At 37.8% G+C, this 18,981-nt stretch overlaps 1 long non-coding RNA gene across 1 annotated transcript in view; it reads right to left on the reverse strand.

The window, feature by feature from the left end:
- Positions 1-2,155: 2,155 nt before the first annotated feature.
- LOC144457722 (uncharacterized) overlaps positions 2,156-18,981 on the reverse strand; it is a 52,295-nt gene continuing 35,469 nt past the window's right edge. Inside the window, exons 3-4 of the long non-coding RNA XR_013487157.1 lie at positions 9,624-9,651; positions 2,156-2,718 (exon numbers count right to left, since the gene is read on the reverse strand). This is a non-coding gene — a long non-coding RNA (uncharacterized LOC144457722). The remainder of the gene's footprint in view (positions 2,719-9,623; positions 9,652-18,981) is intronic.

Here is an 18,981-nt window from a genome sequence, read left to right on the forward strand (position 1 = left end):
ACAGGACTGGGCTGGGGAAGAAGTCGCGGCCTTGGTTCATAGTAATTGTTTGAGGGCTTTAAGACCCGGAGTTGGATGTTTGGGTTCGGGTTTGCTTTGTGGGAACGCCAAGGATCCTCCCTACTCCCTTAGGGACCTGCACCTGGCAGCACCTGCCCCTAGGGGAGCGTCTGGTCCGAGAATTGAGGGTGTCCGTTCTAGGCACAGCAGAGGGGGCATTTGTATAGAAAGACACTCACTTGAAGGCGGAACAGGGCGGCTGCTGCTGAGAAGGGCTGTGGAATCAAGATTCTCTTGGACTCTGGCAGTCAAGAGTCTAACTAGGGAGAGGAGCAGACCCTCTTTACTCGGCCGAGCAATCCTCCTGGCTGAAACATTGCACTGAGGGGTGGATCTCAGGTTCCCGAAGGAGAGAGGACTTATAGGCTCTGGAATTCTGAGTTACTTTGTCCACATATGGACCTGATAACCATTGTACTATTAATTGTATGTCAGCTCTCATATTGGACATTGTGGGAGAGTATATTCTAATTTTAGAGGAGGAATTTTTGTAGTTACTGTTTTTACTATGCCGTATTAGTAAATGCCTTTGCTAAGAACTAATTTTGTCTACTGGTTGTTAACCATTAGTGGGGGCTTGCAAGCTTGTTAGGAGTGGGTACCTACTGGATACCTTCCTAGAACTTCTTGGTGGCAGCTGTTTTCTCAGGATCCAACCCATGAGTGCAAGTGCAAGTTGAGGGAGCAGCCCAGGATGGATGTTACATATGTATTTGGTAGAAAGGAATTATTCATTTAATAATTCCTCCTCAAATTAAAGAAGTGTAGCACTTGCTGTTATGTAATTCTAAAGGGCAAAACCAACTTCTTATACATAAGAAAGGAATATAGAACTTCAGAGACCAAACATGAAAAATATTACATAAGTTAGGAGGTTTTATGGACCTTGCTATGCTTCACCGTAGTCACATAGCCATTATGTGTTTGAGAGATGTCTAAGTCTTCCTTCATCTTGCCACATTGCTTCTCATAGGTAACATGTATGAAATAAACATTTTATTTCAGGTAAAAGACTGATATATGTGATTGTGTGTATTTATGTAAATCAAAAGACATCACCCACACCATTTTACCATTTTTACCTATTTCAAAGTCCTGTGGCAACAGGTAAGTGACAAAACAGCAGGTGCTGTTTAACTTCTGGTGTGAGGAAGGGGCTAGAAAAGGTGCCCTAAAAATTGTCTGCTTTACCCAAGCCTGGCCTGCTTATTGTGGCAGACAGGGATCCTACCCTGTGGTTAAAAAGACCTGAAAGAGAATAGTTCTTGTTTAGAGAAAACTTAGCAGTTATCACGTAAGGCACAAAATTTAGAGACACCTTTACTACAAATTTGTACCTGACCTGTGGTAAAGTGTTTGAAGTTTCTATTGATCTGATTAGCCACAGTTGGACACCCTGTACATTGATTCCAATAGAGTGATGTCATTTTGGTCCTCTTTGAGAACAGACAACAACCATTAATTTGTATGAACATATAGAAGATTGTGAAAGGTCGGGCTGGGTGATCACTTGTCTCGGTAACATCTGAGGTCTCTTCCAGCCTTGAGATTTTATATTACCTCTGGCCGAAGTTTTACTGGATCTGGCAAACAAATGGTTATTATACGCAAGGCACTGCATTCTCAGCCTAGTGCTGGAATAATTGTTTACTGTGACTATATATCTTCTCTACTACTTTTACATGCTGCTAAACACAAATGGAAGACATCATAAAATCTTGTTGACTGGGTCTACTGTAAGTTTGTGTTATCTTGTCTCAACTGGTCCCTCACTGCTGAGCTCTCAATCTTTTTATTCTACCTGATGAACTCTATCACAGTCTTGAGAGTCTGTTCCAAAGTATATCTTCTTTCCTCAAGCTGTGCATACCCATACCCATACCTTCCCTATTCTGTCTTAGCAGAGAGCCTTGTCTAATACTTTACCAAAAAAGTCAAGGCTAGCTTTCAGGAACTCCTTTTCTACTTATATTCCACACTTCAAATCACCTCAGCATCATCTTCCTTTCGATCTTTCTTTGCTCCACTTCCAAATGATACAGTGCCCCTTTATGGCAGCTGTAGGTGACATGACTGAGGAAACAAAGACTTGGGCTTCTGAGCATTTCAATTTATTAAGCAAAGCATGCTAATTGTCTAACAAATTGGGACCAATCACCTTCCTCAATTTTGGTACTGGACCCCAAATACAGATGGAGACACATTTTTGTACATTAAAAACAATCAAATAAGACCAATTAATTAAAAGGAAACAACCAGGATATAACATTAGGTAATCTGACTTCTAATTGGAGGAAAGATCAGGGACTTTTCAGGTTGGGAAGAGGAGAGCAAACAGGTGGAATTCTCTGAAATAAAAAAAAAGAGATATTCCACTCCCCCCACATATCTGTGAAAAATCAATGGACCATGGAAACAATAACTGTTTGATCAGTATGGGGCCAGTTTTCAGATAAGATATTGCTTGAGATGTATAATTGTGAGAAAAATCCTTGCATGAATTTTTTGGTCTGACTGGGTTTCTGGTCAGCATAATCCAGTCATTAGTTAAGGGTCTCTAAACAGCAGGTAAAGGTGGTCCAGCTTTCCAGCCAAGCAGGGCTAGGTTCAAACAAAGCAATAGAGTTTTCTCCCAATTCCTGCAACTGAAAAGTTTTCCTACAAGACAGAAATTGGAATAGACCCATAACTGAATAGAAAGGGAATTGAGCTGGCTGCAGAATTGATTCACAAGATGGAGTTAGTGTGGTTTACTCAGTTCCCACAATTAACCACTTGCTGTCCTTGTCCCCTCAATTCCTTCAATTTCCCCCTTTTCATTCATAAGGGAGTGGTAGTCCATTTCCCCATGGACCACTTATCCATAAGCCAAATCCGTAAGGTTTTTCATATATTCATAATCAGAATTACGTAAGTCAGGTTACAGATCATGCTAATTAGAGGGCTTACAATGGACTAATTTTTGAGATTTACATTTCACCAAGGTAACCATGAAAACTTAAATATAAACACCGTGAAACAAAAGGCTAAAGCAATACAATAATGATCATCAATATTATCTAAAATCGAGTCTCCTTGTATCCCTGGTAGCCCATTCCTAATGTTCATTTAATCAGCACATTTTGAGTACCAGATGTCTCTTGTCTGATCCCTGGATATCTTCTCTTGGATATTCTGGAATACCACCTCATTCTCAGAGCAGCTCTAAAGGGTACAACTTCTCTGGTTCCAAATAACTTTTAAAGGTTCCTAGATAATTCTGATAAAATCTGGTAGTAATAAGACTTCATGTAATTTAATAAATATCTTAAATTTGGTTTTCCAATCCTGAAACTTGAGAGAATTTCAGTTTTTATGTACCACTCGTCATTTTTATCTTTACATAAACCTTGTACCTCATATAAGAAGCTTTAAAAATTTATAAGGGTCTAACTTGTTTTTTTCTTTTTTCTTTTGCTCTTAATAGTATTTTGTTTTTTCAATTACATATAAAGATAGTTTTCAACATTCATTTTTGTAAGATTTTGAGTTCCAAATTTTTCTCTGTCCCTCTCTTCCCTCCCCCCTCCCCAAGACAGCCAAGCATTCTGATATAGTTTATACATATACAATCATGTTAAGCATATTTCCACATTAGTCATGTTGTGAAACAATAATCAGAACAAAAGATAAAAACCATGAGAAAGAAAAAGAAAAAAAGTGAAAATAGTATGCTTCAATCTGCATTCAGACTCCATAGTTCTTTCTCTGGATGTGAATAGCATTTTCCATCACAAGTCTTTTGGAATTATCTTGGATCATTGTATTGCTGAGAAAAGCTAAGTCTGTCATAGTTGATCATTGCATAATGTTGTAGTTGCTATGTACAATGTTCTTCTGGCACTTGCTTACTTCACTCAGCATCAGTTCCTGGCATAGAACACTCCATGCTTTTGCACTGGCTTTCTCCCGTGCCTGGAATACCCTCTGTCTTCACCCCTACCTTTTAGCTTTCTTGGCTTCTTTCAAGATTCAGCTCAAACCCTATCTTCTGGTTCCTCCAACCTTCCCCTCTGAGATTAATTTATAACCTTTGTATATATCATGTATGTACTTAGTAATTTACATGTTGTCTCCCTCATTATAACGCAAGCTCTCGGAGAGCAAGGACTATTTTTTAACCTTTCTTTGTATCCTCAGCAATTGCACAGTACTAGATACATAGTAAGCTCTTAATATGTTGCTCTTGACTGACTCTGTGCTCCTGACAAATTGACCTGCTTGCTACACTTAACATTGTTATCTCCGTTCTTATTTTTGCACAAGATATCATACATACATAGACACTATATAGTGTGATATATGCATGTATACCTGTATATGTGTATACAGGTATGTATATACATATATATGTATGTAATGTATGTATGCACACACATATGTAATACACACAGCTGTCCCAGTAAGCTCCTTAAGGGAAGGAACTGTTCCACTTTTGTATTTGTATCACCAGCACTTTATTATTATTTTTCACTGATGTTAACAGTCACTAGCTAAAGTATTTCCACATATACAGTAGGAAAAAAATGACAAAAAAAGATTATATATGAAACTGCAAATCTCCATCCTGTAGAGCTTACTTTTCTTTTTAAGTATATAATAAATTTAACATTTAACTTTTAAAGCTGTTTTTATTCGTTATTCCTTCTGTTCTCCTGTGCATTGTAAAAAGTGATTGAATGACCCTCTTTTCTTTTTTCTGTTTTTTCTCTTTTTTTTTTGTAATCTTATGTCTTGCTTCATTTTTTCTCCCAATTCTTCTCCTCCCTAATGGAAAAAACAAACCCAACCCTTCATAACCAATGTGCATAATCAAAACAAACTCCCACATTGGCTGTGTCAAGCAATGTATATCTCATCTTGTATCTTCCATTAGACTGTAAGCTCCTTGAGAGTAGGGTCTGTCTTGCCTTTCACTTTATCTCCAATTTAGCACAGTGCCTGGAGCATAGAAAATGCTTAAAAAAATTTAGTTGATTGATTGACATCTTCTCTATCAGGAGTTGGGGTAGCATCATTGAATTCTTCTGAAATCATTGAATTGATCGGAATTCTTACAGCTTTAAAAGTTGTTTGTCTTGGAGGCGGAGCCAAGATGGTGAAGTAAAAGCAGTGACTTGCTTGAGCTCTCCCCCAAACCCCTGCAAATACTCATAAAAAATGGCTCTAAACAAATTCTGAAGCAGCAGAACCCACAAAAAAACAGAGTGAAACAAATTTCCAGCCCAAGACAACCTGGATGATTGAACAGAAAGGTGTATCGCCACAGCGCAGCGTGGCGGCTGAATCTCAGGCAGCTGTGGCGGTTTCCAGACTCCTCAATCAACCAATGCCAAAGACAACTTAGAAGGTCAGTGGGAAAAGTCTGTTTCTGTCGGTGCTGAGAAAGGAAGGTGGGGTTTCAGCTCCATTCCCCAAGAGCGAGGTGCTGGGGGGGCAGCTGCTTCCTGAGCTTCTTCTGGCCCACAAACTGAGGGGGAATCCAGTGGCTGATCAGAGAGGGACTGCAGGAATCTCTTGCTTTGCCCATGTTTGGATCTGGGCCACAGTTCTGGGCAGCGGTGCTGGCGTGAGGAGGAGCGCTGGCTTGGTGGAGCTTGTAGTGATTGTGGAGAGGAGCCCGTCCTCACAGTTACAGGACAGAAAGGAGTACTTGTAGTCGCAGGCCAGGAAAGGAGTAAACACCTCACCCCTTATCATACCACCTTGGAAGAACTGAAAATTTACAGGGCCCTACAAGTATCTCTGAAAACAGCTGTACAAACCCCCCCAAGCTTGGGACAGTACATTCTCCACACTGGAAGCAGATTTGTACCTTAATAAAGAGTGTAAAACTCAAGTAATTGGCCAGGATCATGAGCAAGCAGCTCAAAAAGAGTCAGACTGTATTATCTTACTTTGGTGAAAAAGAAGATCAAAATATACAACCAGAAGACGACAAAGCCAAAGCTCCTACATCCAAAGCCTCCAAGAAAAATATGAATCAGTCCCAGGCCTTGGAAGAGCTCAAAAGGGATTTTGAGAAGCAAGTAAGGGAAGTAGAGGAAAAACTGGGAAGAGAAATGAGAGTGATGCAAGAAAATCATGAAAAACAAGTCAACAGCTTGCTAAAGGAGACCCCAAAAAATACTGAAGAAAATAACACCTTAAAAAAGCCTAACCCAAATGGCAAAAGAGGTCCAAAAAGCCAATGAGGAGAAAATGCCCTAAAAAGAAAAATTGGCCAAATGGAAAAGGAAGTCCAAAAGATTACTGAAGAAAATACTTCCTTAAAAATTAGAATAGAGCAATTGGAAGATAGTGACTTTGTGAGAAATCATGACACAGTAGAACAAATCCAAAAGAATGAAAAATTAGAAAACAATGTGAAATATCTCATTGGAAAAACAACTGACCTGGAAAATAGATCCAGGAGAGATCATTTAAAAATTATTGGACTATCTGAAAGCCATGATCAAAAAAGAGCCTAGACATCATCTTTCAAGAAATTATCAAGGAAAACTGCCCTGATATATTAGAACCAGAGGGCAAAATAGAAATTGAAAGAATCCACAGATCTCCTCCTGAAAGAGATCCCCAAAGGAAAACTCCTAATATTATAGCCAAATTCCAGAGTTCCCAGGTCAAGGAAAAATATTACAAGCTGCCAGAAGGAAACAGTTCAAGTACTGTGGAAACACAATCAGGATAACACAAGATTTAGCAGCTTCTACATTAAAGGACCACAGGGCATGGAATATAATATTCCGGAGGGCAAAGGAGATAGGATTACAACCAAGAATCACCTACCCAGCAAAACTGAGTATAATCCTTCAGGGGAAAAATGGTCATTCAGTGAAATAGAGGACTTTCAAGCATTCCTGATGAAAAGACCAGAGCTGAATAGAAAATTTGACTTTCAAATACAGACTCAGTGGAACATGAAGAGGTAAACAGGAAAGAGAAATCATAAGAGACTTATTAAGATTGAACTGTTTACATTCCTGCATGGAAAGATGATATTTATAACTCATGAGACCTTTGTCAGTATCAGGGTAGTTGGAAGAAAAAAATTATATGTATGTATATGTAGATAGATAGATAGAGGGCACAGGGTGAGTGAAGATTAAGGGGTCATATCTGGAGAATAAAATTAAGGGATGAGAGAGATTACTCAGAGAAGAAGAAAGGGAGAGGTAGAATGGGGTAAATTAATCTCACAGAAAAGAAAAGTCTCTTACAGTGGGGGAAACAGGGAAGGTGAGAGGGAATGAGTGAATCTTATTCTCATAGGATTTGGCTTAAGGAGGGAATAACATACACATTCAATTGGGTATGGAAATCTGTCTTACCCTACAGGAAAATAGGGGGAGAAGGGGACAAGAGAGCAGGGGGATGATAGAGAGGAGGGCAGATTGGGAAAGGGGGTAATCAGAAGTAAATACTTCTGAGGAGGGACAGGGTCAAAAGAAAGAATAAAATAAATGGGAGGGCAGGATAGGATTAAGGGAAATAGAGTTAGTTTTTCACAACGTGTCTACTATGGATGTGTTTTGCATAACTGCACACGTACAACCTGTATTGAGTTGCTTGCCTTTTCAGTTAGGGTGGGTATGGAGGGAGGAAGACAGAATATTTGAAACCTAAAGTTTTAAAAACATATGTTTTAAAAAAAATGTTTTCACATGCTACTGGAAAATAAGAAATATAGGAAATGGGGTACCAGAAGTCTGTTCTGCCCTACAGGAAAATAGAAGGGGAAGGGGATAAGAGAAGGGGAGAGAGATAGAAGAGAGGACAGACTAGGGGAAGGGATATTCAGAATGCATGAAATCTTGGGGTGGGGGGAGATGGGGCAAAAATTTGGAACTCAAAAACTTGTGGAAGTGAATGTTGAAAACTAAAAATAAACAAATTTATATTTAAAAAAAGTTCTTTGTCTTTACAGTGTTACTGTGTGAATCATTCTCCTGGTTTTGCTCACTTCACTCTGTATCAGTTCATATAAGTCTTTCCAGGTTTCTCAGAAACTATCTATTTCTTTAAAATTTCTTACTGTGCAATAATTTGTTTATCCTTTCCCCAATTGATGGGCTCACCTTTAGATTCCAGATCTTTGCTGTAATAAAAAGAGCTGCCACAAATATTTTTGTACTTATTAGTCCTTTTTCTCTTTTTTTTTTGAGCTTTTTGAGGGTATAGACCCAGTAGTTGTATTGTTTGGGTGATAGTAGTATGGACAGTTTAGTGACTTTTTAGGCATAATTCCAAATTGTTTTACATTTATGAGTCTTATATATTTTAAACATATCTTTTTGTGATAGAAGAAATAAGTAACTATTCTATAGCTGTGTACTACTCTGTACAGTGAGTAATTTTCTTAAAGGGATCCTATTAATCACTTTTAAGGGAGACCCTAGACATGAGCCATATCTAAGTATTGTTATGGAGATTTCCCTTACAATTTCAGGGTAGGGGCATAACAGTCAGAGACTGCAAAGAAAGCCTGACTACCCTCTGTTTGTAGTTGGACTATGTCAGAACTGAACTTCGTCTAAATGAGTCCAGAGCTGTGACCCTTTTGTGGGAAGGGACCTCTAGATAATAATAATAATAATAATAATAATAATAATAATAATAATAGGCACTCTTTTCAGAAGAGATGTATTGTGATGTTATTGATATTGATCTGGTGTATATAGCACCTTGCCTTATAATAGTATTTCAGTGATTAGAAGATCCAGTGATGCAGGTGTGGATAGTCCCTGTACAAACCCAAATTGCAACCCACTAGGATTTGGCAGAAGGTCTTTAAGAGTTGTTATAGCTGTTGTTATACTATAGTTCAGCAGTAGTAAGACTCTCCACTTTGCTAGGGGTGGTTTTCATATGACAGATATGCAAGGCAGGGAAAAGATCCATTACTGGCAAAAGAATAACAATGATGAATTATAGTTCACAAAATCAAAGATTTCTTGTCAACTAGCCTGGTATTCTAGCTCCCATCTTGAAGAATGAGTCCAGTACTGCTAGGGCCTACCATAAGGGAAAAAAGTCCTGGTGCCCTCTCATTTCCTTTCCCCTTCTTCCTCAGAGGTCTAGCAAACTCCTGGTGGCGTAGGAGCCGAACTCTCTAGGTAGCATATTACCTAGACTTTCCCTTCCCACACTGGACTTCCAGTGCTGGACTTCTCTCTCTACCCTCCCCCTATAAAAACTTGCTATATATTTCTTTCTACAGGAAGTTGCTCTCAGCTGTTACTTGGACAGGATCTGATAAACTTATTCATGTTAAGGTTTTAATAAATGATGTGTTTCCCTTTATATCCTACAATTACTCATTGTTTGTATATCTATCATATCTACATTTGTGGAACCTCTGTTTTAACTATCTCACAGAGACTACTGATACTATTATAGTAGCTTTAAGAGCTCAAATGGAAAATTGAGGAAAGCAGTTCATGCTGATCATTTAGGAGAGTCACTTGAGGAAACAGTTTAATGTGATTTTCCCCTATGGAATTACAGAGAAAGATGTGTCTTACCTATGATCCATGAGGATATATGAAGAATCTATAAATAAAACAGGATAGAAACAAGGTGAGGAAAAACTTCTTCCTTGTTGAAGCTATTTTAACCAAGGTATTATAAAGTTTATAAAAAGAATTTTATGAAGAACCTCTGAGGAACTGATAAATATATTGTATTTTTGAAAAACTTTCTATAATTTATGAGAAGATAATGAAAAAAGGGATAAATTTTGAGGAGAAATATTAAGAAGTTGTTTAAGAAACTGTAATCACTATCTGGAGTGAACTGAATGGAGTAAGACTGAGTTTCCAGACAAGTAGAGAGGACTCAATTACTGTTACATTAAATGCATGAAATGACTTGGGCTGTGATTTGGGTCATAGCCAAAATGTAAACATTTAGATATATCTTTATGTTTAGTATTGCTTTCATTCCTTAAATTACAATGACTGTCTATATTCAGCAACTTTAAAATTTATCTCATTTTAGATAAGAGTAATTATTATTAGGAAAAGTTTCTCCATTTCATTAAATATTTACTATGTAATGAACTAGAGTGGAGGCTATAGCTACTTAATTAGTGAAAAAAGATCTCAAGTTTATTTATGAAAAACAAGTTATCATAACAAACCTCTATATTATTATATAGCTCAGGAAGATAAAATTAAACATATAGCAATGAGTCAAGTATAAGGCTGAATTTGAGTAGCAAAAGAGAATGAAGTGAGTGCCTCAGATTCATCACTACAACCTTGGGATAGATGGTTTGTTCTGGGGAATAGAGGGAAATAAAGATTAAAAGGTAGATTGATGTTAGCTTGTGGAGAACCTTGAGCATTAGGCTAAGGAGTTTGGTCATCATCTTCTAGACAATGGGAAGTCAATGAAGGTTTTAAAGCAGAGGAATGGCATAATCAAAATGTAAGTAAGTAAGATTAGTAAGATTAGTTTGGTGAAAGTATGTAGGATGAATTAAAAAGGTTTGATGTAGGAAGACCACTTAAGTGGCTCTTGTAATTGTCTGTACATAAATTGATAAGTACTTGAACTATGGTGATAATATTGAGAATAGAAAGGAGGAGATAAATACCAGGGATGTTGGTGTAGAAACAATCAACAGGACTTGCACTGATTAGATATGAAGGGTGGAGTGAGAGAAGAAGGAAGAGTAAATGATGACCTCAATAAGTAAATAATTATTGGGCACTTACTATAATGTATCTAATACAGTTTGTGGCATAGTGGAAAGACCAGGAGTCTGGAAATCAAAAGACTTGGTTTCTAGTTCTCTTTTGTTCATCAGTTATGTGATTTTGGACCAACAACTTAAGCATCAGTGTTCTCATCTATATGTAACCCCTGTCTCAAAGCTCATTGGTATGGGACTCCTTTCTTTTGGTGAGGATGAAGGCCCTACCCTGCATGAGGCGATAGAGAGCTTAGGCTCTTTTTTTAATTTATTAATTAATTAATTAATTTTGATTTAGCAACAATCACTTCCGTATGCTTTTGAGTTTAAAAATTTTCTCCCCTTTCCTCCCCACCACTCTCCCCAAGATGGTGCCCAATCTGATAGAGAATGTATATATATATATATATGTATGTATATATATATGTATATATGTATATATATATATATGTATGTATATATGTATATATGTATATATATATATATATACATTCTGATTAAGCATATTTTCAGATTAGTGATGTTGTAAGTAAAAATTAGAACCAATAGAAAGAACCACCAGAAAGAGGAAACAAAACTCAACAGAAGAGAAAAAAAAATAGCAAATAGTATGCTTCTTTGGATGTGGATAGCATTTTCCATCACAAGACCTTTGGAGATGTCTTAGATCCTTGTATTGCTGGGAAGGATTAAGTTTATTGATATTAGTCATCACACAACATGGCTGTTATTGTGTACAACATTCTCTTAGTTCTGCTCACTTCACTCAGCATCAGACCATACAAGTCTTTCCAGGTTTTTCTGAAGTCAGCCTGTTCATCATTTCTTTTAGCACAATAGTATTCCATTACACTCATATGCCACAACTTGCTCAGCCATTCCCCAATTGATGGGCATCCTCTCAATTTCCAATTCTTTGCCACCACAAAAAGAGCTGCTATGAATATTTTTGTACATGTGGGTCCTTTTCCCATTTGTATGATCTTTTTGGGATATAGCCCTAGAAATGCTATTGCTGGGTCAAAGGATATGCACATTTTGATAGCCCTTTGGGCATAGTTCCAAATTGGAGAGCTTTGGTTCTCAACCAGTCCCCTTTCTGGACTCTTCAAGGTGAGTACCCTTTAGGTACTTATCAGATTTCAGGTCTTCAAGTTGTTGTTGTTCATTCTTCTTTCTCGAAGAGAACCAATGACATCTGGAGGGTGATGTCTTGGTCACCCTTGGATTTAAGTGGGGCAGAGTGGAAGCTTCCAGTCCCAGCCTCCTGCCTCCCCTCCTACAAGGTGTAGACATCAGTGTCCTCACCTCACTATACATATAGGGCCCTCTCTTGTTACATATACAAAGTGGGGATAATAATAATTTCTCTGCCTTCCTGTAAGATTTATTGTAAAAAAACAGGATTATGTTTGTGTAAAGAATACATTTTAGCACAGACTTCACTTTCCCCAATACTTGGGACTAAGTGATCTTTACTACCAGGTGATGTCATCATTCAAGGGGCTTAAACACAGCTTTCTGGGAAATGTAGCCCAGAGAATTTCCCCTCCTTCCAGTAAGTAAGGTTCTCATCTTCAGGCTTTGTCCATGAAACATCATCTGTATTTGTGAAAATTCACGCAAACTTTAAATACTATATAAATAAAAGGGATGCTGCTGCTGCTAAGGGATGTGGCCCCTTACTTAGAGAAAGACTCTTTCGCCACTTTTCTGCTTTTGCTTCTCTTGTGCCTCTTAATGTGCCTTCTTAATTCCAGACTGTCAGTGTGGTAAGGAACTGTCAGTGCCAGAATTAGGTATTCCTGCTTTCGTTGTAATAACAGTTTTTGTAACCTCTCCTTCCTTTCTTCTCCACACTTCCCTGCCCATCATATCTTAATGCTGGAACAATGTCTTTGAATCTCCATTGAAACAGAACGTCACAAAGAATTGGAAACAGAGTAGATGCCCATAAATTAAGGGATGATTAAAAATAAGCCAGGTACCTGAATTTAATGGAATATTTCAATAAGAAATTATGAATATGAAGATTACAGAGAACACACATGAACTGATTCAGAGTGAAGTGGACAGAAAAATACCTACAATAACTAGAACAATACAAATGAAAAATACCTCAGCTGCTTCCCAGAAAACCCTGAAATTGTGAATGCTGAGTAATTATAATTACCAAGCTCAGCTTCAAAAAATCAATAAGAAAATGGATCTCCTTCCCATCTTTGCAAAGATGGGGTACTATGGTTATAGAATATTTCATATGCTGTCAGATTTGGTTAATGTGTTGGTTAGTTTTGCTGAACTGAATTTTTTTCCTCTTTTTTTTTTCTTTTTTAATGAGGAATGGTCCTAAGAGAAATGCAAATCTTTTACCTGGTACCCTGCAAATTGGCAAAGGTGACAAAAGATGAGAATAGTCAATATTGGAGGAGTTGTGGGAAGAGAGGCACACCAGTATATTATTGGTAGAGTTGTGAATCAGTACAACCATTTTGGAAAGTAATTTGGAATTATACATATAAAGTGGCTAAAACATCTATATCTTTTGACCAAGAATTTCTTCTACTAGGCTTATACCATAAGGAGGTTATTGATAAGAAGAAAATCCTCTTTTATACCAAAATATATATATTTGTGATAGCAAAGAGTTAGATATTATGTAAATACCCATCACCTGGAGAAGGGCTAAACAAATTGTGGTACATGAATATAATTGAATATTACTGTGTGCTAAGAAATGACAAATAAGATAAATACAGAAAAGCATAGAAAGATCTATATGAATGGATGCAGAGTAACGTAAGCAGAGTAAGATAAGCAATATGCATTATGACTGTAACATAAATGTAAAGAACTGCATAAAAATCAAAATTCAATGTTTCAAATTAAAAAAAAAAAGCATAGCTCAAAGGAAGAGATATGAGAGGACACCCCTAAAGCACCTCTTTGCAGAGGTGGGAAGTTCACAAGTGGTTGCATGTTGCACATATTTTCAGACTTTTTTCAATGTACTGATCAACTATGCTGAAATCCCCCCTTTTAAAAAATTATTAAAAGTATTAAATAAAATAATAAAGCAATAACTTTTCTTATAATATTACATGAAGATAAAATAATAAAATTATTAAATAAAAAATCAAATTAAAATCCCCTTTTGGAAGAGAAGGAGGAAGGTTACTGGGATAAATTATGGTGATTTTTAAAAAATCAAAAAAATATTTTTACAAAAAAACCCAACCAAACAATGGTGCTCTGGGTAAGGAAGAGGGGAAGGGTTTTACTTGTAAATGAAGGTGCCATAAAAACAAAAGACAGCCAAAAAGATTTTTTTTAATTGTGAAGAAAGAACTTCAATATGGGCTAGAAATGGAGAATGGTAATAACTTTTATGGCTCTCTTACATACTCTTTACCAGTAGGTCCTTGCTACAGATGACATCTGCCATGCTAACCATGTTGCCCTTAGAAACCTCTTTCTCAGACTTCCAGATCAGTAGTTAAGAATCTATTCTGAGTTTCCAGTGAGGGAATTGAGAGGATTAGTACAGCAAGTGCTTAATTATGGGAGTTGAGTGAACCATACTGACTCCATATTGTGACTCAATTCTGGAGCTAGTTCAGTTCCCTTTCTATTCAATTATGGGTTTACTCCAACTTCTGTATAGTAAGAAAACTTTATTCAATTGTGGGAATTGGGAGAAAACCTTATTATATTATTTGAACCTAGCCTGGCATAGCTGGGATGCTGGACCACCTCTACCTGCTACTTAGAGACCCTTAACTAAGGACCTAGGCTATGCTGACCAGAAACCCAGTCAGGACCAAAGATTGATGCAAAGAGTTTTCTCACAGTTATGTATTTCAAGCAATCCATATGTCTTATTTGAAAACTGGCCTCATATGGATTAATTGGTTATCATTTCCACGTTCCTTTGATTGTATACAGACATGTGGGGGGAATGGGACATTTCTTTTTCTGATTTCAGGGAATTGCTCCTATTTGCTCTCCTACTTCCAACTTGGAAAGTCCCTAATCTTTCCTCCAATTAGAAATCAGATTACCTAATATTGTATTGTTTCCTTTTAATTAATTGGTCTTATTTGATTGTTTTTAATGTATAAAAATCTTTCTCCCTGTGTATGTGGGGTCCAGGCCTAAGCTGAGAAGGTCTGGTCCTGGTTTGTTGAGCAATTAGTATGCATTGCTTAATAAAATGAAATGCTTAGAAGCTCAGTTTCCTCATTCATTTTTCACTTGCCTCATCAAAAAGGATGGCGAGACATCTCCATTATTATAATTTTCTGTGAAATGAAATAAAGGCTGTCCCAAAACCCAATTTGCATTCACTACCTTAAATGCTTATACAGGATCTGGGGACCTTGCTACCCACATCTAGAGACACTGAGATATGAATTCTACCATTTGTATATTGGAGATTTTTCTATAGTAACTCCAAGTGGGGACAAGAAGCCAAAGAGAGAAAATGACCATCATTGAATCAGTCCCTGTGAGCTAATATTCGGCAACTATGGGCCATGAGCTGTGAATATACGTGTGTGTGTGTGTGTGTGTGTGTGTGTGTGTGTGTGTGTGTGTAATTTACTAATCTGTGTACATGTTTCTCCCAAGTGTAATGTATGCTCCTTGAGGACAGGGACTATTTTGTTTCTGTCTTTGTATGTCCAATGCTTAGCATTGGAACATTCCCAGTAAGTGTTCAATAAGTGCTTGTTGAATTGAATTGACTTGCATGTGACTTTATTAGTCAGCTATAATCACAGAAACCCTCCATTGCTCCCCCTCACTGAATCCAATACAACTTTCCCCCAACATTTGAATTAAGCCTTTTCCAGTTTCTCCAAACTAGTGGAGAATCCTGAATCTTTCCTTCAAATTAACTTTAGTCACTTAATTGTGTATTACCTCTGTTCTATTTTCCCTCAAGTCCCCACTTCTGACTTTAGGAATAATTCCTTGAGTGGGATGATAACCTGAGTGGCCAAGGTAAGTTGGCTCTAAGCTTCATCGTCTGTTCATCTGGTTCTTAGGCTTCCCCTGCTTTTGGCTGATGCACTGATTTACTTTGATTTACTCATTTCACCCTTCTTATCTTGCCTTGCTGATTCAGGAGTCTGGCTTCAGGCCCAGAGCAGCTGAAGAAAGTGGATTCTTGGTTAGCCCAAAGATTTGGGGATATAGAGAATTGTTTGATTAATGTCTTGGTCCATTGCCTTGTGGGAACTGGGATCAGCTTAATTTTCTCTCTGATGCTTCTTGATAAATCTGCAAAATGGGAACCTGATATAAATCCCCTTCTCTTCTAGACTGGGTGGGAAAAACACCAATGTTTATTCAATATCACTTAACTCCTAACTGCCTGATTTATTTTAACTGGATCAAACAGAGGTGTTTATATTCTTCTCATGTTTGATTTTGACCTCAGAAGGACCTCAGAATTTATTCCAGTCTCATTAACATCTGGGAGACAACTTCAAACTGATCTGTTAACAGTCTCATGGTTGTTCGGGTACTAGCGTGCCAGCTTTTCTTACTGTTCCCTTCATATGATTGTCCTCAGTTAGCAGCCCACAAACAAGCTCCCATGGCCCATAGACAAGACAACCTGTGCCAGTGTTTTGGGATTCTGTCAGGAGATCCTCTGCCCTAGCTTTCCTGGAAACAAAGCTGATATGCCTGTCAAACCTGCTTTTCCACAGCTGTCTGGGCAACACTCTCGTCCCAGATCTCATTCATGTTCATCTCTTCAGTACAAGGAGGAAAACAAATGTCCAGAACCTGTGCCTTTAAGAACAGGTAGTGCAACTGAGGGTCGTGGGGAAGTGGTGGGGATTAGGAGGAGAATGATGGTGGGGGTAGTGGAGGAATATTTTTCAGGGCAGGGAGGTAACAGGGTCTCTAAGTGAGGAATTCTCCTCCTCTTGGAGGATTGACGGCTTTGTATCCTGGGAAAGGAGACAACAGCCAGATCCCAATCCTCTTTTGTTTGTACCTGTGTGAGTAGAGGGAACATAGATAGCTCTGAGTGCTGGAGTTGTTAAGAGGGTATTATAAGCCAGGTAAGAGTGAATAACTTTTTTTAAAGTCTTATCTTTGAGTTAAGTGAAAAGTACTCTGATATGAAGAGTAAAACAAACTTCCTTCATATTACTTCTCCATGCCTTTGTACAATTTCCCTCTCATGTTTGGAATCTTCTCCCTCCTTTCATCTGTCTCTTAAAATCCCTAGTTTCTTTCAAATCTCAACTCAGACGATCCTCCCAGCTGCAATTGCTTCCCCTGACCCAATGCCAAATTATCTTGGATTTTTTTTTTTTGGTATATGTTTTGTGCAAGGTTATATGAGTATATGCTATCTCTCTATGAATAGAATCTGAGTGCAAAAGACTTTGATTTTTGTGTGAATATCCCCAGATAGAGGTACCTGAGATATAATAGGTACTTAATAAATTCTTGTGGCTTGATTGATTAATCTATAGTTTCTCAGTAACTTCCAAAGAAGGGAATAAAAGGGAGAGTTTTCAGATCCAATTCAAGCCAAGTATTTATTAAGCATCTACTATGTGCTAGGCACCTGGTTAAAACAAACAGTAGCTCTTTCCCTCCAAGAAGCTCACAATCTAATGGGGGACACAACCCATAAAGAATATATACAAATGACATATACAAGATAAATTGGAGATAATCTCGGAGAGAAGACACTAGCTTTAAGTGGGACTAGGAAAAACTTTTTTAAATTAAATTTTCTTAAGATAAAAAAGATTCACCTTCCCTCCTTCCCACCTCCCCCACCCCACCCCAATTTAGAAATCAAGAAAACCGAAACCTCTGTTAAAGCATGTATAGTTAAGCAAAACAAATTCCTGCATTGGCCATGTCCAGAAAAATATATCTTAATCTTCTTTCTGAGTCCATCAACTCTCTATCAAAAAGTGAGCAGCATTTTTCATTATGAGTCCTTTGGAATTGTGGTTTGATATTTTATTGATCAAAGTTTCCAAATCTTTCAAACTTGGTTATCTTTATAATGTTGTTGTGATTGTATAAATTGTCCTCTTGTCTCTGCTCACCTCACTCTGCATCAGTTTATACAAATCTTCCCAGTTTTCGTTGAAACTGTGGAAAAGGCTTCTTGTAAAAGGTGGGATTTTAGCTGACAATTGAAGGAAGCCAGGGAAGCCAGAAAGTGGAAATAAGGAGGGAGAGAATTTCTTCCATTTCTCCCAGGTAAAAATGCCTAGAATTGGGAGATGGAGTGTCTTGTAGGAGGAAGACCAGAGTCACTGGGTTATAGAGTTCATGGAAAGGAGCAAGATGTAAGAAGATTGGAAAGTTAGGAAGGGGCCAGGTTATGGGGAACTTTAAAAGCCAAACAGTGGAGTTTATATTTAATCCTGAAGGTAATAGGGAGGAACTGGAATTTATTCAACAGTGAGGTAGCATAGACCTATACTCTAGGGAGTGGAGAATGGACTGAAGAAGGGAATGATTTGAAGTAGGGAGACTACCCATCAGGATTCTGCAGTATATTGAGACATGAGGTGTCACAGGAAAGAGTTGGGCATATATGAGAGATGTTGCAAAGTAGAACTGACAATTTTAGGCAGCATATTGGATATAGGGGGGTCATAGTGAGACATTAAGAATGATACCAAGGTTGTGAACCTATGGGACTAGTGTGCTCAGCAATAATAGGGAAATTAAGAAGAGGAGATATGTATAAGGGAGAGATAATGAGTTCAGTTTTACATATGTTGAGTTTAAGTTTTCCACAAGACATCTAGTTTGAAGTATGAAGGTAGGTGTGTAGTAAATGTTTATCTAATGATTAAAAAGGTCATTAGATTAGGCAAATAAGAGATTATTGATTAATTTATAGAGACCAGTTACAGTTAAATGATGAGGTCAGAAGCCAGACAGCAGAGAGTTAAGAATTGAGTGAGAGGAAAGGAAATTAAAGCATTTGTAAATGACAGCAGATGATTCAGAATTGCTAGGATGGGCTATGGCCTGGAAAGGAGTTCAGACAGGTTGTCATTGTGCCCAGGGGTCCAGGCTAGAGGATGAACTGAGAGTGGAGAGCGAACAGTGAGGCTGAGTCTTCTCATAATGTGGAGGTTACAGGCAGAGACCACCAGTCACTGAGGGGCTTCAGTATGGAGTCT

The sequence above is a fragment of the Phascolarctos cinereus genome, unplaced genomic scaffold, assembly GCF_003287225.1.
Source record: "Phascolarctos cinereus isolate Bilbo 61053 unplaced genomic scaffold, phaCin_HiC Scaffold_5;HRSCAF=322, whole genome shotgun sequence".
Taxonomy (NCBI): Eukaryota; Metazoa; Chordata; class Mammalia; order Diprotodontia; family Phascolarctidae; genus Phascolarctos; species Phascolarctos cinereus.